Genomic DNA, 21505 nt, shown 5'->3' with positions numbered 1-21505 from the left:
GTGGTATTTTGATGGGATTGCATTAAATGTGTAGATTGCTTCAAGTAGCATAAACGTTTTTGCAGTATTTGTTTTTCCAATCCATGAGCATGGAATGTTTTTCCATTTTCTTTGTGTCTTCCTCAATTTCTTTCATAAGTACTTTATAGTTTTCTGAGTACAGATTCTTTGCTTCTTTGGTTAGGTTTATTCCTAGGTATCTTATGGTTTTGGGTGCAATTATAAATGGGATTGACTCCTTAATTTCTCTATCTTCTGTCTTGCTGTTGATGTATAGAAATACAACTGATTTCTGTGCATTGATTTTATACCCTGACACTTTACTGAATTCCTATATGAATTCTAGCAATTTTGGAGTAGAGTCTTTTTGGATTTCCACATAAAGTATCATATCATCTGTAAAGAGTGAGAGTTTGATTTCTTCTTTGCTGATTCAGATATCCTTTTATTTCTTTTTACGGTCTGATTGCTGAGGCTAGGATGTCTAGTACTATGTTGAATAACAGTGGTGATAGTGGACATCCCTGCTATGTTCGTGACCTTAGGGGAAAAGCTCTCAGTTTTCTCCCATTGAGAATGACATTTGCTGTGGGTTTTTCATAGATGGCTTTGATGGTATTGAGGTATATACCCTCTATACTTACACTGTGAGGAGTTTTGATCAAGAAAGGACGCTGTACTTTGTCAAATGTTTTTCAGCATCTATTGAGAATATCATATGGTTCTTATGCTTTCTTTTATTAATGTATTGTATCCCATTGATTGATTTGCAGATGTTGAACCAACCCTTTCAGCCCAGGAATAAATCCCACTTGGTCATGGTGAATAATCCTTTTAATGTACTGTTGGATCCTATTGGCTAGTATTTTGGTAAGAATTTTCACATCTGTGTTCATCAAGGATATTGGTCTGTAATTCCCCTTTTTGGTGGGGTCTTTGTCTGGTTTTGGAGCAAGGTAATGCTGGGCTCAAAGTTTTCCTTCCATTTCTATTTTTTGGTACAGTTTCAGGAGAATAGGTATTAATTCTTCTTTAAATGTTTTGTAGAATTTCCCTGGGAAGCATCTGACCCTGGGGTTTTGTTTGTTTGGGAGATTTTTGATGACTGCTTCTATCTTCTTACTGGTTATGTTCAGGTTTTCTATTTCTTCCTGGTTCAGTTCTGGTAGTTTATACATCACTAGGAATGCATCCTTTTCTTCCAGATTGTCAAATTTGCTGGCATATAGTTGCTCATAATATGTTCTTATAATTGTTTGTATTTCTTTGGTGTTGTTGTGATCTCTCCTCTTTCATTCATGATTTTATTTATTTGTGTCCTTTCTCTTTTCTTTTCTTTTTTTAAATTTATTTGACAGAGAGAAATCACAAGTAGGCAGAGAGGCAGGCAGAGAGAGAGGAGGAAGCAGGCTCCCCGCTGAGCAGAGAGCCCGATGCAGGACTCGATCCCAGGACCCTGAGATCATGACCTGAGCTGAAGGCAGCGGCTTAACCCACTGAGCCACCCAGGCGCCCCACTCTTCTTTTTAATAAGTCTGGCCAGGGGTTTATCAATCTTATTAATTCTTTCAAAGAACCAGCTCCTAGTTTCATTGTTCTGTTCTACCATTCTTTTGGTTTCTATTTCACTGAATTTTGCTCTATCTTTACTGTTTCTCGTCTCCTGCTGGATGTAGGCTTTCTTTGCTGTTCTTTCTCCAGCTCCTTTAGGTGTAGGGATAGGTTGTGTACTTGAGAACTTCCTTGTTCCTTGAGAAAGGCTTGTATCACTATACACTTTTCTCTCAGGACTGCATTTGCTGTGTCCCACAGATTTTGAACAGTTGTATTTTCATTTTCACTTGTTTCCATGACTTTTTTTCAATTCTTCTTTAATTTCCTGCTTCACCCATTCATTCTTTAGTAGGATGCTCTTTAGCCTCCATGTATTTGACTTCTTTCCAATTTTCCTCTTGTGACTGAGTTCTAGCTTCAGAGCATTGTGGTCTGAAAATATGCAGGAAATGATCTCAATCTTTTGGTACCAGTTGAGACCTGATTTGTGACCCAGGATGTGATCTATTCTGGAGAATGTACCAGGTGCACTAGAGAAGAATGTGTACTCTGTTGCTTGGAGGTGGAATGTTCTGAATATATCTATGATGTCCATCTGGTCCAGTGTGTCATTTAAGGTCCTCATTTCCTCATTAATCTTTTACTTGGATGATCTGTCCATTTCAGTGAGGGGGGTGTTAAAGTCTCCTACTATTATCGCATTATTGTCAATGTGTTTCTTTGATTTTGTTATTCATTGGTTTATATATTTGGCTGCTCCCATGTTAGGACCACAGATATTTAAAATTGTTAGATCTTCTTGTTGGCAGACCCTTTAAGTATGATATAATGTCCTCCCTCATCTCTTATTATAGTTTTTGGCTTAAAATCTAATTTATCTGACATAAGGATTGCCACCCTAGCTTTCTTTTGATGTCCATTAGCATGGTAAATTTTTTTCCACCTCCTCACTTTAAATCTAGAAGTGTCTTTGGATCTAAAATGAATTTCTTATAGATAGCATATTGATGTTTTTTTTTTTTCCTGTTCTGATACCCTGTGGCTTTTTATTGGGCCATTGAGTCCATTTACATTCAGGGTAACTATTGAGAGATATGAATTTAGTGCCATTTTATTGCCTGTAAGGTGACTGTTACTGTATTTTGTCTCTGTTCCTTTCTGATCTACTATTTTTAGGCTCTCTCTTTGCTTAGAGGACCCCTTTCAATATTTCCTGTAGGGCTGGTTTGGTGTTTGTAAATTCTTTTAATTTTTGTTTGTCCTGGAAGCTTTTTATCTCTCCTTATATTTTCAATGATAGCCTAGTTGGATATAGTATTCTTGGCTGCATATTTTTCTCATATAATGGTCTGAATATATCATGCCAGTTCTCTGTGGATAAGTCTGCTGCCAATCTAATATTTCTACCATTGTATGTTACAGACTTCTTGTCCCAAGCTGCTTTCAGGATTTTATCTTTGTCACTAAGACTTGTAAGTTTTACTATTAGATGACAGGGTGTGGACCTATTTTTATTGATTTTGAGGGGGGTTCTTTGTGCCTCCTGGTTTTTGATGCTTGTTCCCTTTGCCACATTAGGAAAATTCTCTATTATAATTCCCTCCAATATACCTTCTGCCCCTCCCTTTCTTCTTCTTCTGGAATCCCAATTATTCTAATATTGTTTCATCTTATGGTATCATTTATCTCTCAAATTCTCACCTCATGGTCCAGTAGTTGTTTGTCTCTCTTTTGTTCAGCTTCTTTATTCTCCATTATTTGGTCTTCTATTTCACTAATTCTCTCTTCTGCTTCATTTATTCTAGCAGTAAGAGACTCCATTTTTCATTGCACCTCATTAATAGCTCTTTTGATTTCAACTTAGTTAGATTTAATTCTTTTATTTCTCGAGAAAGGGATTTTATTTTTCCAGAAAGTGTTTCTCTAATGCCTTTCATGCCTTTTTCGAGCCCAGCTAGCACCTTGAGAATCATCGTTCTGAACTCTAGTTCTGGTTTATTACCAGTGTTCATATTGATTAGGTCCGTAGTCATTGTTACTGCCTCTTGTTCTTTTTTTTTTTTTGTGGTGAGTTTTTCCACCTTGTCATTTTATCCAGATAAGAATATATGAACAACAGAATAAAATACTAAAAGAGAGACAAAGACCTCCCCAAAATGTATGCTAACCAAATCAGTAGAGACCCAAAATTGGGGGGAGAAGAAAGAGGGAAAAAAGAAATAAAATTAAAAAAAAAATATATATATATTAGACTGGTGAATAGAACAGAGCCACCCACTTGATTTTGGATGTATTTTGGTCTCTTAGAAAAAACTACCCCCCAAAATTTTAAAGAAAGGAAAACTTGTATATATACAAACATAAGGGTAAACATGATGAAGGGATGGAATATGACTGTAAAGATGAAAATTCTAAAAAAATTTCTAAAAAAGGAATTGATAAGATAAGTTTGTTGGAAAAAGAAAAAAAGGAGAAAAAAAGAGGAGGAAATGTGCTCAGGCTGGAGACTAGAACAAAGCCATGTGCTAGATTAGGATATATTTTGATCTGTTAGAAGAAATTACGGGCACCTGGGTAGCTCAATGTGTTAGGCCTCGGCTTTTGGCCCAGATCATGATCTCAGGGTCCTAGAATCAAGTCCCACATTGGGCTCTCTGCTCCGCAGGGAGCCTGCTTCCCCCCAACCCCGCCTGCCTCTCTGCCTGCTTGTGATCATTCTCTCTGTCAAATAAATAAATAAAATCTTTAAAAAAAAAAGAGAGAGTAGAAGAAATTGTATCCCAAATTTTTTTTTAGAAAAAACAAAACCCTATATCTATACAAAAAATAAGGTTAAATAGAATGAGGGGATAAAATATGGCTATAACAATGAAGGTTTAAAAAAGATTTTTTTAAGAAAGGTATTGTTAAGATAAAGTAGTTAAAATGTTAAAAGAGGAAAGAGGAAAAGTTTAAAAAATAGAATAAGAAAAAAAATAAAATTAAAAAAAACCTTAATTTTGCAAGTCTAAAGCATCATGGGGTAAAAGCCATGAATTCTATGCATTGCTTTCCCCTAGCTCTGGAGTTCCACTGTTCTCCTTGATCAGTGAGTTTGGTCTTGGCTGGATGTTCTGCTTATCTTCTGTGGGAAGGGCCTGTTGTAGTGATTCTCAAATGTCTTTGCCTGAGACAGAATTGCACCACCCTTGCCAGGAGTTGGGCTAAGTAATCTGCTCAGGTTAGCTCTCGGTAGCTTTTGTTCCCAGAACACTGTGCACCGCTTTGGAGGACGGGAATGAAAATGGTGGCCTCCCAATCTCTGGCCCAGTGGAGTTGAGAGCACAGGGCCTCACTCCTCAGTGCACCTTCAGGGAAAAGCAGTCAATCCCTCCTGTCTCCCTGGTCTCTGGCTGCACTCTGAGCTTATTTCTATCTCTGGGACCTGTGACCGAGCATTTCTATCTCTGGCACATAGCCCTGTTTGGAGTCTCCAAACCCAGCAGATTTCTGTTGCACTGCTCCTCCTGGAGAAGGAAGATGAATATCCCCGGATCTGCCACTTGTAGTGTCTCTGCTCAAAGAGCAGTGGTCCTAACTGTGCCTTGGATCATGGTTTAACGTAACCCTGATCTGAAAGCTCACTCCTCGGCTCTGTCTCTGTAGTCAGCTTCCCCACTCTGATACCTGGCAGCTCTGCCACACTCAGAATGCCCAATCTTTCTGTGACCCCACGGGTCCTAAGACCACATTACCCCCGTGAGGGCTCCACCCCTGCTTAGCCTCTGGAGTGATGTCCCTCAGTGGGGCAGACTTCTAAAAGTTTTAATTTTGTGTTCCACTACTCTGCTGTTTGCCAGGATCCCCCCCGCCCCATGGTCTATCTTCCCTTTGCTTTGGATTCACTTCTCCACACGTCCTACTTTTCAAAAAGTGGTCAGTTTTCTGTTCCTGGAATTGCTGTTCTTCTCTTCTATCTCCTGTTGAGTTTGTTGGTGTTCAGAATGGTTTGATACATATCTAGCTGAACTCCTGGGATCTGATGTCATTTTAGTCTGCTACTTCTCCGCCATCTTGCCTCCCCCCCCACCGCCCTCATTCTGTTAATTCTTCTCTTATATATATCACAGTGTGATTATTTATTTACATGTCTGATTCTCCTGCTAGCTTATGGGCACTGAGAGGAGAGAAAAACAGAGCCCATGTTTTGTTCATCTTTGTATCCCCAACATTTGTACCATCTAACAGCATAAATTCTCCACACAGTCCTGCAGCTTCTGGAGTTCTGCTGATGTTTGTAGAGCAATCAAAGTTTGGACCTCTGATAAAAGCAGTTGAATGTTCCTTACCCTATAAATGCAACTTGGAACTAAAGACGTCTGGTCTACTGTAAAAATCTCAAGTGGTCTCCATTTTCCTTTCCTGTCTCCTTTCACTCATTTTCCAAGTATGGTCAAAGAGAGCATCTTAAAACAAATCTATTCATAACTTTCTCAATTAAAACTCCTTAAAGTTTTCTCCTTGCTAAAGGATAAAGTTAAACTTTTTAGGATGGCACAGGACCCTACATAACTTGATCCTGTCTGCCTCTCAGGTCTTATCTCTCTTTCTCATTTTTAAAGATTTGTTTACTTATTTGGGAGAGAGAGAGAGAAAGAGAGACAGAGACAGAGAGATAGCAGGGTGGAGGGGCACAGGGAGAGGGAGTTTTAAGCAGTCTCTGTGCTGAACACCGAGCCTGACATGGGGCTTGATCTCACAACCCCGAGGTCACAACCTGAGCTGAAAAGCATCCAATGCTTAACCAACTCTGCCACCAACTGGTCCCAGGACTTATCTCTTGATGTCTCCTCTCCATTCCCTTCCCATATTTCCCCACCCCTCCACCCCCCATCCCACATGCCACTGTAGAGATGCTGAGCTCCAAGTAATATGTAAGTGGACAGTGCTGCATTAACCTCTGCTCTGTCTTTTTTTCATCATCATCCTGTTCTTTCACTGTAGTCTCTATGCATACTTTAACTCCTTGACTATTTAAACTTTACTTATTTTATAGTCTTGTTCACATCTATTATATCTAGTTTTTGTAATGTGAATTTTCCATTTGTAATGTCCACTGACTCTTGTGATGGTGGATTGTTTCCCAATATCTGTGTGTGTGTGTGTGTGTGTGTGTGTGTGTGATTTTTTTAGTTTATTTCATTGTGCGATCATCTTCAGTAGTGGTCGATTTCCCCTCTGTGCGAGTAGTACCCTCCATAATGGAAACACCAATTGTGCCAGTTTTCTAGTGCTTTCATGGGTCTCAGACCAGCTTTATGTTAATGTCTTAGCTTGGGATTTTGATGGGGACAATATAAATTGGACCCTCATATACAAATGTGCCTTGGGTGTGGGCTTTTCAATGTTTTCCCCACCCTAAGTTCCAGGCAGATGGCAAGTTTTGTTGCTACTTCTCTAGGTTGGTGGAGAGAATATTTCTAGTTCCCTTTTTTTAGATGGCCCAGCTAAGTGCAGAGATCTCAATTCCACCTCTCTACCTCACATGGGCTATATTCTTTTCTTTTTCCTGCCTGGATGTTAACAGCCCTCTCTATAAGGAAGGCTGACAACCCCTGTTTGATGAACTACTCTGTATTTGGATGTCCCATTCATTTCTTGGAACTGTGGACTGTTTTCCTTTACTTCTTTCAAACTTGGCTATTGTTTCTTATGCTATTTTATCTAGAATGTGGAAGAATCTGTGTCAGTTTTATCCACTAGGTTGCTGGAGGGACCCTGTTTTACCCACCGAGGGTAAAACAGGGTCCCGTGAACAAGTATCCTTGTGTCCTTCTTTACATATAATGTTCTGCCTTCAGACTCACTCAGACCCAGGTGAACTTTGCTCATCTTTCAGTACCCCGCTCAAACACCCCTTCCTCAAATGAAATTTTTCTAACCCTTTCCCAGGGTGAAATTTGTCTTCCCTTCACTTACACCTCTACTGTGTTCTTCATTCTTCTACCGTAGACCTGAGATATTAATGTGCTTAGTAGCATATATGACTCTCTGTTCTTCCCCGAAGATTGTTTTTTATTTATCTTTGTGTCCTCAGGGTCTTGCACTATACGGGGTCCATAATACATGCTCAGTACATGCCAGATGAATGGATGAATAAGTGAATGAATATGTAAAGTGGGTAGGTAAGGAATAACAAAATTTAATAGTGTATCTCTCTTTGTCTCTATGCCAGGTTGTCATAGTAGGTTATTTCTGTAAGGACATTAAGAAAATCAAATTTAAACAAAGAATTTTATTCTTGATAAGAAGTAAAAGTGTCAGACGTGCAATCAGACTAATAGCAGCAATCACAGTTAATGCTCACCATATGCCAGGACCATTAAATTCACACATCTAATTTTTACAACAATTTTCTTTTTGAGGCAGATGCATTTACAGATCGGGAAACTGAGTCACCAAAAGGTTAACTCGACCAAGCTCATAAATAACTTGACCAAGCTCATAAATGGCAGTACTAGAATTTGTGCTCAGGTACTTGACTCGAGAGGCCATGCTTATAACTATAACATTAGACAGGCAGCCTGTTAATACCAACAAGAGAGACATGTTGAAGTCTCTGACCCAAGTTTTTTTTTTTTAAAGATTTTATTTATTTATTTGTCAGAGACAGAGGGAGAGAGAGCGAGCGAGCACAGGCAGACAGAGAGGCAGGCAGAGGCAGAGGGAGAAGCAGGCTCCCTGCCGAGCAAGGAGCCCGATGTGGGACTCGATCCCAGGACTCTGGGATCATGACCTGAGCCGAAGGCAGCTGCTTAACCAACTGAGCCACCCAGGCGTCCCTGGACCCAAGATTTTTTTAAAGCAATTATTTTTAAGTCCAAAGCGAATAGTTGTTTTCTAATGATGGTTCAGGATCTTAAAACTGTGCTATGTGGAAAGTATATAACCTCATCCAGTAAATTATCTCTATATTTAACTGATCAGTCTAAAAATCCTTCCAGAATTGAATTTAGGTCTCAGATGTTGTTGTTTAAACACCTGCCTTCCTTATTCATAGGTGACAGAAAAAAAAAAAAAAGAACAAATATAGCAACCTTCCCTTTGTGTTCCTAGAGTGAAAGATGAGGCTCAATGAAAAAATATTTAGTAGTACAACCCCCTTTTTTTTTTTTTGACTCTAGAAAGCAGCTAAATATTTAAGATATACTGATACAAATTCACCATGGCCCTTACTCACTCTTGTCTGTTATCACTGACCACAATGTAAGAATCAAGACATTCTGCAGGCAGAGCAACATGCCTCACTGGCCCATCCATTCGACTCCCGTATTGGCTTTGGGTGGTTACCACCATGCTCATCCTTGTGGATGCAGATAGCAGTGATTCCTGCATTGCTAATATGATCTCATTCTCTTATCTAAACTCCTTTAATGGAAATCTGTGAAGTGATGACTTCCTCACTGGCTATAAGCAAAATGGGAATAAATTTTTAGAGTGGCAGAAGTTTCTTAGGGTTATGAAAGAATATGCTAAAGAGAGATAGGCAACTTGAGCGTTACTAAAAATACCCAGCATGCATGGGGCTGAGATATGTGAGGGTATGTGCAGCTGAACAAACACAATGACTATTTCTGTAGGGACCCTGAGTGTTTGTGCTTTGCTTCTGATGATGCACCTTACTATTTAAGGAGTGCAGGAGAATTATCCTATCTGAAGTCCAGAATAGATTTTCCTCTTTAAGAGAAATTTATTTTTAAGTATTTGAATGGCCCTTGAGTAAAATATATCTATCATAAGAAGTATTCAACAAGTTACATTGCCACTGAGATAATACAGCCTAAGAGCCATGATGAGATCAGAAAAGTAGAAGTAATCAGTAGAGTACAAGAAACTTCATTTTTCCTTTTTATTTAAGAAACTGGCTCTGTTACAGTGACAGGATTTCCAGAGAATGGATGGTTATTGAGATGAGATTAGTCGTGAGAGATAATGTGGATGATTCAGGTGAAAAGTTTTTCTTGTCTTCCTTTTGGGCCTGAACTACTATATTTAGACAAAGTTCAAATAGATAGTAGAAGTTATCACAAGTATTAAAATTTAAATGCCTGGCATTTAGTTAATGATTGGCAACCTTGTTTAAGGTGTTCCGCCATGCACAGAATTGTAGTACAATTTTTCAGGGATTAAGAAAGAAATCACACTGAAGGACAATATCTGATAAAGGGTTCAGGCAGTTTGAGTTCATGTTTGAACAAGTATCAGGCAAAAGATTTATTGTTTTAGAAATAATCTCCCTGTAAAAGATATCTTGAGTTGTTTATGAGTTACTGGCACTTTCTTATAAAGCTCCAGTTGTTGCTTTTCTCAGAGAACTGGGAAGTCCCTTTTGACTTTAGTTGTGTTCAATGGATAGCTCTTCATCTACAGAGACTGGGTCTTCTCTTTTCTTGCCAAAGGACAATACTGGAGCATACATGGGTGATTGGGTGCAGGGGCCTCCACGAAAGGATTTTCTCACCCCAGTCCTCTCCATGCCCGAAATTCATTATAATTCTTTAGTTTGGGAATTGGATACCTGTCAAGATGACTCGGAAAGAAAAACACATTCTTTGATTTTGCAAGTATGTATTTTTAGGGTCAGATGATATGAGAGGGGATCACGCAATATCAGGATAGGTGACCTGAGTTGACCAAAGAGTGTAAGCTGAAGAAACAAAAAACAGTAGCCTATTTTAAAGTGTAGCTGACACAATACAGAAAAATAACAGGTGACTCAGGGAAAAGGCAGCGAGTTGCGATGGGTCGAATCTGGAGAATATTGAACCTAATATGACAGATCGTAATACAGTCGTTTAGTATGCATTTTGAAGTTTTTCAGTTCCAAGTGACATGGATGGGCAAGTGTATTTTTCAGTGACCATTTTAAAGAAACACAGTCTTACCCATTTTTTTGTGTATGTGGTTATAAAAGGGTTAAAAAGCAGCAGTGATGGAATATATTAATCCTGTAGCATAGAAAATAATTGGAAAAAAATAATTGGGTAAATTTTTAAAGTAAAAAATTTTTCAAAAAAATAAATGAAAAATTTTAAGTGTTATTTGAATTGAACTGATAGAGAAAATAAATGGGTAGAAAATAAATGAATTTTTGACAGATTTTTTTCTTTTTTTTTTAAATTACGGGTTTAAATTTAAATTCCAGTTAGTTAACAGACAGTGTACTATTAGTTTCAGGTGTACAATTTAGTGATTCAACACTTCCATACATCATCCCATGCTCCGCACAAGTAGCCTCCTTAATACCCATCGCCTACTTAAGCCCTTCCCCCCCACCTCCCCTCTGGAAACCACCAGTTTGTTCTTTATAGTTAAGAGTCTGTTTTTGGTTTGTCTCCTTTTTTATCCCCCATTTGTTCATTTGTTTTGTTTCTTAAATTCCACATATGAGTGAAATCATATAGTATTTCTCTGACTTAGTTTTACTTAGCATAATACTATCTAGCTCCATCCATGTCATTGCAAATGACAGGACTTCATTCCTTTTTATGACTGTGTAAGATTCCTAGACTGATTTCTTAATCCCCAAAGATATTATTTTCTGTAAAAACTCCTCTTTAAAGGAAAATATATTAAACAAATTTACACAGGGTATTTTATGTGTTTTAAAAACAGTATATTTCAATTTTAGATAATAATTTTGAAACACCCACTAAGAAGATCAGGATTTTATCATAATACATTTCTTTTCCCTCCCCTCTATTATAGGGTTACAGCCAAACTTGGCCTGCTGCTTGTTTTTGTAGATAAAGTTTTTTTTTTTTTTAAAGATTTTATTTATTTATTTGACAGACAGAGATCACAAGTAGGCAGAGAGGCAGACAGAGAGAGAGGAAGGGAAGGAGGCTCCCTGCTGAGCAGAGAGCCCAATGCGGGGCTCAATCCCAGGACCCTGGGATCATGACCTGATCCAAAGGCAGAGGCTTTAACCCACTGAGCCACCCAGGCACCCCTGTAGATAAAGTTTTATTGTAATTTGCTCCATTGCCTATGCTCATTTGTTTATGTATTATTTATTTTTGCTTTTGAGTTACAGCATTGAAAAGAGTAGTCCTGATGGAAACAATATGGTCTTGTTTTGGTAAGTAAAGTTTTTGTATTAACACAGCCCCATCATTTTGTTTACATATGGTTTATTCCTGCTTTTGAACTATAGCAATGAAATTAAATCATCTTGACAAAACCATAGGGCTGCCAAGTCCAAATTATTTAGTCTTTTGCTCTTTTTAGGAAAAGTTTATTGACCCCCTACTATATTGTTACTTCTTATATCATCAAGATGTGTATCTCCTTGGCAACCATAGTTCCACATTTTGGGTATATTTAAATGCATACAGTGCTCATTACTAGTCCTCTTTTCCATGACTTTTCTAATTTTGAGTTCTTTATTTTGATTCTTTTCTGGATTTCATCAGGTAGTTTCTTCAATAAAAGGTTATAAGGGCTGAATTTCCCTTTTTACATAAAAAATGTATATATGCTACAATATATTTTAAAACATATTGGGTAGCTATTATATTCTTTCCTAAAAAATTATGTAGATCAAAATAGTCTGATAGAATTATAATTCTAGTATCCACATTAAAAATATTGTGTAGAACAGATAAAATTAATTTTAATAGTATATTTTATTTAACCCAATATGTTGAACTATCATTTTAACATGCAGTCAACATAAAACTTTATTACTGAGATTTAAAAATTATTATTATTATTATTATTATTATTATTATTTTAGAAAGAGAGAGAAGTATGATTGGGGAAGGGCAGAGGGAGAGAGAGAATTTTAAATAGGCGCCAAGCCCATCATGGAGTCCAACATGGGGTTCGAGCTGAGAAAATGACCTGAACCAAAATCAAGTGTTGGACACTTTAACAACTAAACCACCGAGGCATCCCTAAATTATTTTTTTATAGTAAATAACCAAAACCCAACATGTGTTTTATGCTTACAACACAACCCAATTTGAATTAACCAATTTTCAAGTGTTCAAAGGCCATATGTAGCGAGTGACTCTCATATTGGACAACACATTGTACACTATTCTCATTTATAGTTGAGTGTGGAGTGTTGTTGCTATGCCGAAGTCTGAGATCTGTCTGATCATTGTTTTTTCTCCTTGGAGGTGACTAACATTTCCTGATGCTTGAATGATCGTTTCTTCATTATTTTTTGAAATTCACTAACTTCACATGGACATATATTAATGCAAAGAGTTCCATACCTGATTTTCATATTCACTCACTGTGCAGATTTAATGTTCTAATTTCAAGGATTTTTTTGGTAATATATCTTTGTAATACTTTTCTTATTTCATTTGTTATTTTTCTTCTAGACACCAATTATGCATTGTTGGTGGCCTATTTTGGTAGTGGTTTCTCTATGATTCTTTAAGTACTCAGGTTTATTTTCATTACTATGATGTTCATAATCTTTTTCTAAATGTAAGTCAGTGGATTTTGTTTTTTTGCTCTTTCAGTCTTGTTTTTAATGACATTGCTTTTTTTAATGACATTGTTTTGCTTCTCATTTTATTTTCTAAAAATCATATTTTCCCTTTTAATATTATAGTGTTCTTTATATTCTAATTATTGTGCTATTATTTTGTCAAAGTCAAACGGTTCTTGTTGACTCTTGTCCTATTAAAACTTCTGAAAATCTTTCATTTCTTGTTTGCTTTGTTTTTCTTAGTTTCTTTATTAATTACATATTATATTTTCTTTCTTCTCCAATTTGTCCATAGTTTCTTTTCACTGTTCTCACACCATTTATTACTTTTATTGTTGGCCATGGTTCTTTACTCCTCTAACCAGCACATTCTTTTCTTTCTTTAAGATACTGATACCATTGGATGTTAGATGACTCTGAGGAGAAAAAGGAGACTTTAGCATATATTCTCACCCAACTGAAACTTTAATTTTTGCACTTTTTGCTGATTTGATAGTGAAACAAATGATAGTTACTTACACAGAGTCTGAATAGTGATTCTCACTGGTACCCAAATCTGGACTAGACTTTGTATGTAGCCAAGCTTTAATTTGTTACCTCATTCATCACTACCAAAAGCTATGTTGATTATACCTTTTGGATAAGCAATCTACTGTACTTCTTTTCAAATTGAGTGCATGTTAGTGAGAATTCTCAGGATTTTGTTAATGAATATATGTGGGTTCTGGGGAAAGGGTAGGAGTGAAATTAGGAGCTGTGCCATACTCTTCTCTGTGAGACATATCTGCTTTTTGGAATTCTGTTTATTAAAGTTAATGACACCAGATCATATCCCTTAATCTGCTGGTAAATTTTTTCTTTATAGCTTCAGAAATAGTTAATATTTCTTACTAGATACTAGGTGAGAGTTATTGTAAAGCAACTTCACTTCTCCCCTTACACAGTAATTTCTTTTTTATGAAACAAAACAAAACCAAATTAAAAAAAAAAACAAACCCAAAATGCTTATCTCTGTGTGTGTCTGTGTGTATGTATATGAGAGAGATAGAGAAAGAGAGAGAGAGAAAGAGAGGAGGAACACAAGAATATTCTGGAATGTTTTTGAGATAGTTTCCAGTTCAGAAGTTATTCTCCTGTTTCCAAAAGTTGGGGAGCCTCGGAATATCTCCAAGACTGTACTCACAAAGGCAGTGGGAAAAGGAGAAAAGCAATTTTTATGGCTTTTGTCAGATTTGTAATTTGTAAAGTTCAAGTGTCAATACATATTTGTATAGTTGCTGCAACTATAGACAGAAGATATTACAATTCTATTTTAAGAGCTTAACTTTGGGATATTTTCAAATAGAGATTAAAAAAAAAAAACCTCTGGCAATGGAGAACGAATTGACTAATATTTTAGTGGAAAAAAAAAAGAGACCACCTTTCAAATTTGTAAATCAGTGCATGGTTGACCACTGTGACTTGGGAGGTGATCCTGAAGGAATCAAAGTGTAACATAAAACCCAGATAAAAGCAGAAGAAAATCACCTGGTGTACAACAACAAGACAGAAGAAAGAGAAATTAAGGAGTCAATCCCATTTACAATTGCACCCAAGACCATAAGATACCTAGGAATAAACCTAACCAAAGAGGCACAGAATCTATACTCAGAAAACTATAAAGTACTCATGAAAGAAATTGAGGAAGACACAACGAAATGGAAAAATGTTCCATGCTCCTGGATTAGAAGAATAAATATTGTGAAAATGTCTATGCTACCTAAAACAATCTACACATTTAATGCAATTCCTATCAAAGTACCATCCATCTTTTTCAAGGAAATGGAACAAATAATCCTAAAATTTATATGGAACCAGAAAAGACCTCGAATTGCCAAAGGGTTATTGAAAAAGAAAGCCAAAGTTGGTGGCATCACAATTCCGGACTTCACACTCTATTACAAAGCTGTCATCATCAAGACAGCATGGTATTGGCACAAAAACAGACACATAGATCAATGGAACAGAATAGAGAGCCCAGAAATAGACCCTCAACTCTATGGTCAACTAATCTTCGACAAAGCAGGAAAGAATGTCCAATGGTAAAAGACAGCCTCTTCAATAAATGGTGTTGGGAAAATTGGACAGCCACATGCAGAAAAGTGAAATTGGACCATTTCCTTACACCACACACAAAAATAGACTCAAAATGGATGAAGGACCTCAATGTGAGAAAGGAATCCATCAAAATCCTTGAGAACACAGGCAGCAACCTCTTCGACCTCAGCCGCAGCAACATCTTCCTAGGAACATTGCCAAAGGCAAGGGAAGCAAGGGCAAAAATGAACAATTGGGATTTCATCAAGATCAAAAGCTTTTGCACAGCAAAGGAAACAGTTAACAAAATCAAAAGACAACTGACAGAATGGGAGAAGATATTTGCAAACGACATATCAGATAAAGGACTAGTGTCCAAAATCTATCAAGAACTTAGCAAACTCAACACCCAAAGAACAAACAATCCAATCAAGAAATGGGCAGAGGACATGAACAGACATTTCTGCAAAGAAGACATCCAGATGGCCAACAGACACATGAAAAAGTGCTCCATATCACTCGGCATCAGGGAAATACAAATCAAAACCACAATGAGATATCACCTCACACCAGTCAGAATGGCTAAAATCAACAAGTCAGGAAATGACAGATGCTGGCGAGGATGCGGAGAAAGGGGAACCCTCCTACACTGTTGGTGGGAATGCAAGCTGGTGCAACCACTCTGGAAAACAGCATGGAGTTTCCTCAAAATGTTGAAAATAGAACTGCCCTATGACCCAGCAATTGCACGACTGGGTATTTACCCTAAAGATACAAACGTAGTGGTCCAAAGGGGCATGTGCACCCGGATGTTTATAGCAGCAATGTCCACAATAGCCAAACTATGGAAAGAACCTAGATGTCCATCAACAGATGAATGGATCAAGAAGATGTGGTATATATACACAATGGAATACTATGCAGCCATCAAAAGAAATGAAATCTTGCCATTTGTGACAACATGGATGGAACTAGAGCATATCATGCTTAGTGAAATAAGTCAAGCAGAGAAAGACAACTATCATATGATCTCCCTGATATGAGGAAGTGGTGATGCAACATGGGGGCTTAAGTGGGTAGGAGAAGAATAAATGAAACAAGATGGGATTGGGGAGACAAACCATAAGTGACTCTTAATCTCACAAAACAAACTGAGGGTTGCTGGGAGGAGAGGGGTTGGGAGAAGGGGGATGGGGTTATGGACATTGGGGAGGGTATGTGCTTTGGTGAGTGCTATGGAGTGTGTAAACCTGGTGATTCACAGACCTGTACCCCTGGGGATAAAAATATATGTTTATAAAAAATAAAAAAATTATTAAAAAAAAAAAAAGAAAATCACCTGGTGTAGATCCAATAGGCATTTAGGAATAAGATTCTGATAGTCCAGGAAAGTGACTCCTTTTAAAGAATGGGGTTCAATCAAAGCCAGTTCTCATGGGGGCCTGCATCTTTAGTGAAATTTTAAAAATAAATACATGCCCTTCTTATCTCTGTTTCATATTTTATGCCAGAGAATCCTTGGCTACTCAATGCAGAAACCGTATTGGTAAACATTTCTGTCAGTTATTTTATTGTGTCCTAGAAAGTATGTATAAAAATTCTATTTTATAGATGAGGAAGCAGAAATGAAGTATCTTTGAGTGTGTATTTTTTATTTTAGCATCAAGAAATTTTAAATTAGGATACAGTGAAATTGACTTTTATCTTTTGGTGTATAGTTCTATGAGTTTTCATATGGCTCTAGATTCAGGTCACCCCTACAACAGTAAAGATACAGAACAGTTTTCTTACCCCCTAACATTCCTTTGTCCTGTGTTTTTGCAGCCACAACCTGCCCTCACTCTCCTAATCGCTGATAACCATGAATCTCTTCTCAGGGGTGATAGTATAATCTTTCTGATAAATAGAACCTTACACCAGGTAACCTTTTGGGACTGGCTTCTTTTACTTGGTGTATACTGCCTCTGACTTTCTTTTTTTTTTTTTTTTAAAGATTTTATTTATTTATTTGAGAGAGAGACAGTGAGAGAGAGCATGAGCGAGGAGGTCAGAGAGCGAAGCAGACTCCCCATGGAGCTGGGAGCCTGATGTGGGACTCGATCCCGGGACTCCGGGATCATGACATGAGCCGAAGGCAGTCGTCCAACCAACTGAGCCACCCAGGTGTCCCTGCCTCTGACTTTCATCCAAGTTCTTGCATGTACTGATGGCTCACTGCTTTGTCTTTTTGTGTTTGTTCAGCCGGAGTTTGATGAATCACTGAAGAACATTTGGGTTCTTTCTGGTTTGGGGTAAATATAGATATAGAAGCTTTAAACATCCATGTAAGGACTTTTGAGTGAACATAACATTTCATTTCTGTGGGGCAAATACCTAGGAATGGGATTGCCAGGTGATATGGTAAATGTAGATTTCATTTCATTTTATTTTTTAAAAAGATTTTATTTATTTATTTGACAAACAGAGATCACAAGTAGGCAGAGAGAGAAAGGGGGAAGCAGGCTTGCCACTGAACAGAGAACCCAATGTGGGGCTCAATCCCAGGACCCTGGGATCATGACTGGAGCCGAAGGCAGAGGCTTAACCCACTGAGACACCCAGGCGTCCCTGCATGTTTCATTTTCCAAAACAAAACAAAACAAAACAACCTGTCAAACTATTTTCCACAGTGTCTACATTTTGGGTTCCTCAGAGATGTATAAATCCCAGGTGCTCTGCCTCCCAGCCAGGACTTGGTATTATCAGTGTTTTTTCTTTTAGCCATTCTAATCAGCGTGTTTTAAGCCTGGTTTCAATTTGTATTTCTCTAATGGCAAGTAATTTTGAACATCCTTTCATGTGTTTACTTGACATCCTCTTCTCCCCTTTGATGAGATGTGTAAGTCTTTTGCCTATTTTTGAATTGAGTTGTTTGATTTACTACTGTTGAAATTTGAGAGATTCTTATATATTCTGGATCTAAGTACGATGTCCAATATATGGTTTTCAAGTATTTTCTCTCAGTCAATAGCTTATCTTTTCATTCTTTTAATGATCTCTTCCACAGAATAAAAGGTTTTAATTTTGATGTAGTCCGATTTATTATTTTTTTTTCTAGCAATGTGCTTTTGTTTTCAGGTCCAAGAATGTGTCTTTTCTTGATACTGAAGGTTCTCTTATGCTTTCATATGAAAGTTTTATAGCTGTACGTTTTACATTTATTTTTATTTTTATATCATAGTTGCTTTATTTGTTTCATTCTTTAATTTAAATTCAATTAATTAACATATAGGGTATTATTAGTTTCAGAGGTAGGGTTCAGTGGTTCATCAGTCTTCTATAATACCCAGAGCTCATTATCCCTAGTGCCCTCCTTACTGCCCACCACCCAGTTACCCCATTCCCCACTGCCCTCCTCCAGCAACCCTCAGTTTGTTTCTTATGATTTAGAGTCTCTTACAGTTTGTGTCCCCTCTTGGATTTAGTCATTTTATTTTTCCTCTCTTCCCCAATGATCCTCTGTTTTGTTTCTTAAATTCCACGAGTGAGATCAGATGATAATTGTCTTTCTCTGATTGACTTATTTTGCTTAATATAATACCTTCTGGTTCCATCCATGTCTTTGCAAGATGTTCATTTTTTTTTTTGCATATGAATGTCCAATGACTCCAAAACCATTCATTTGAAAAGACGACCTTTTTCATTTAATTTTCTTTGGAATGTTGTTGTCAAAACTAATTGGTCATATTTGTGTAGGTCTGATTTTGGACCCTCTATTCCACCCACCCATTGTTATGTCTAAATTTTTACTAGTACCACATTGTCTTGATTACTTTAACTTCACAGTAAATTCTTGAAAAAGATAGTGTGACTCCTCCAAATTTATTCTTCTTTTTCAAAATTATTTTGGCTATTCCAGTTCATTTGGTATTCCATAACAATTTTAAAATCAGTTTGTGTATACTTACAAAAATCTTGCTGGATTTTGAGGTGTTATTGGACCTATTGATCAATTAGGGAGAATTTACTTCCTCACAGTATTAAGTCTTTCAATGCATACATGTTGTATGTCTTTCTATTTATTTAGGTCTTTGATTATTTTTGTCAATATTTTGTAGTTTTCAGCATATAGATCCTGTAGGTTTTGTTAGATCTGTACCTAAGTGCTTTATATTTCTTAGAGCTAATGTAAGTGGTATTATGATCTTAATTTTTTTCTTTTTCTTTTCTTTCTTTCTTTCTTTTTTTTTTTTTTTTCTGAGACCGTGTGAGTGGGGAGGGAAGATAGAGGGAGAGGGGGAGAAATACTCTTAAGCAAGCTCTGCTTAGCATGGAGACACAGGGCTGGATCCCTTGACCCTGAGATCATGACCTGAAACAAAATCAAGAGTCGTATGCTCAACTGACTGAGTCAACCAGACACCCCTTAATTTTGGTTTTTAATTGTTTATTGTTAGCAGGTAGACGTACAATTGACTTTTGTGTGGTGACCTTGTAATCTTGTGACCACAATACTGGGAGGTTTTTTGTTTTTCTTTTTCTTTCCTTTTTGTAGAAACCTTGGGGTTTTCTATGTAGATAATCGTACTGCAAATAGGGACACTTATAATTATTTTTTTCTATCCGTATGCCTTTTATTTCTGTTTCTTGCCAATAGTACCGGCTAAGACCTCTAGTATGATGAATAGGAATGGTGCAAGTGGATAACCTTGGTTTGTTCCTAATCTTAGAAGGAAAACACTCAGTCTCTTGTCATTAAGTATGAAAGTCATCTGAAGGTTTTTTTTTTTTTTTATTCCCCTTATTGGATTTAGGAAGTTTACTTCTATTCTTAGTTTTTAGAGAGTTTTGTTTTTGTTTTCAATCTGGAATGGATGTTGAATTTTGTCAAATGCCTTGCTACATCAGTTGATATTGTCATGTAGCTTTTCTTCTGTCAGCACGCAATATGATGGATTGCATTGATTGGCCCAGATTTTCATTTCCAGGACACAGCTTGATCATATTATATAATTATTGTATAATTAATTTATACATAGCTGGATTTTAGATTTTAATATTTTGTTATTTTTTGGTTTACTTGCATATTTTCATTAATTCTTATTGTAACATTGCAAATTAAGATGTATTCCCGAATCATAGAGGGACATAGTGAGGATTGAGAGCATTGGTAATTTTCCCAAAGTTACACAGTGAAATAAGTTTGATAAATGGATTTCTGAATCCAAAATTATTCTCTTTGCACTCTATCACCAAGCATGAGATTTGGAAAAAGAGTAAGAGGGCCTCAAGAGATCTCAAGTGTGGTCATGCCTTCAGGATTAGATAAATTACTTCTCAGAGTGTAAAGGTATTCTAGATTTGTTGTCAGAGACAGTAGAGAATTAGAGAGGTGAAGGAATCCTGACAATGTGCAAATATTTAAAAAAATAGATTCAAGAAATTCTAAAATCCTTTATTAGATAGATGGGCTCATGAACACTTGGAACAGAAGATGACAATCAATAGGGACTGACATACACTTACTAAGAAAAGTTCAAAATAAACTCTCATTTTCTTTGATTATAAATTCCCTGGATTGCACGATCACCATGGAATAGCAGACAAAGCATATATCTTATTAGCTCTGGGAACCCCGGTTGTCATCACTGGACTGAAATCCACATGGGAGAAGATTAAATAAGAAACTACTCCAAATTAAAACTAGCTTGTGTAGCCAGTAAGGACTAGCTTAATATTACCTAGAATGATGATCAACTTTCCAGTCAAGTCCATGAAGACTTCATCTTCCAGGACCCAGTAGGTGTTCTCCCTGTCTGTGATCATTGTGTCTCTTGCATCCTATAATAAACTTCCACAATGTGCCTTTTTCCACACATCCTAGATTGTTCCACAGTATTCCTAGGGGAGTTGAAGAGCCACATTTCCTAGACATAGGCGGGTTTTCTAAGGGGATAAGGATTTCTGCATTCTCATGACCATTGGCACATGATTTGGTAGAGAAGCCTCTCATCGGAGCCCTGAGGTTTCTTGATAGACTGTTTCTGCTGTTGTTTTTGTGATTGGTTCCTCTTTTGGCCTTTTTTTTTTTTTTTTTTTTTAAATCAGTTAGCTATCTGTGTGGTTCATCTTTTTCTTTTTCTTTTTTCTATAGAAGTAACTATAAATAGCACAAATAACCAACCCCTTCAATCTTTATTATTGTTTTGCTTTGGATAAAGTCTATCTAAATAATCTTTTGAACAAGGTAGAGGCATGTGGGATGGCTGATACTACAACAGACGACTTTTCAGGTAGCTGGACTATCACATAGTAGGATATAAATCAAAGGAGATCATCCTGGAAGGAGATTTCTCCAGGCATCCATGAGTGCCACAGTTCTTTGTTCTTGGAGTTTTCCTGTGTTTT

Source organism: Neovison vison, chromosome 6 (assembly GCF_020171115.1).
Source record: "Neovison vison isolate M4711 chromosome 6, ASM_NN_V1, whole genome shotgun sequence".
NCBI classification, from domain to species: domain Eukaryota; kingdom Metazoa; phylum Chordata; class Mammalia; order Carnivora; family Mustelidae; genus Neogale; species Neogale vison.
Note: the sequence above shows the minus strand (reverse complement) of the source record.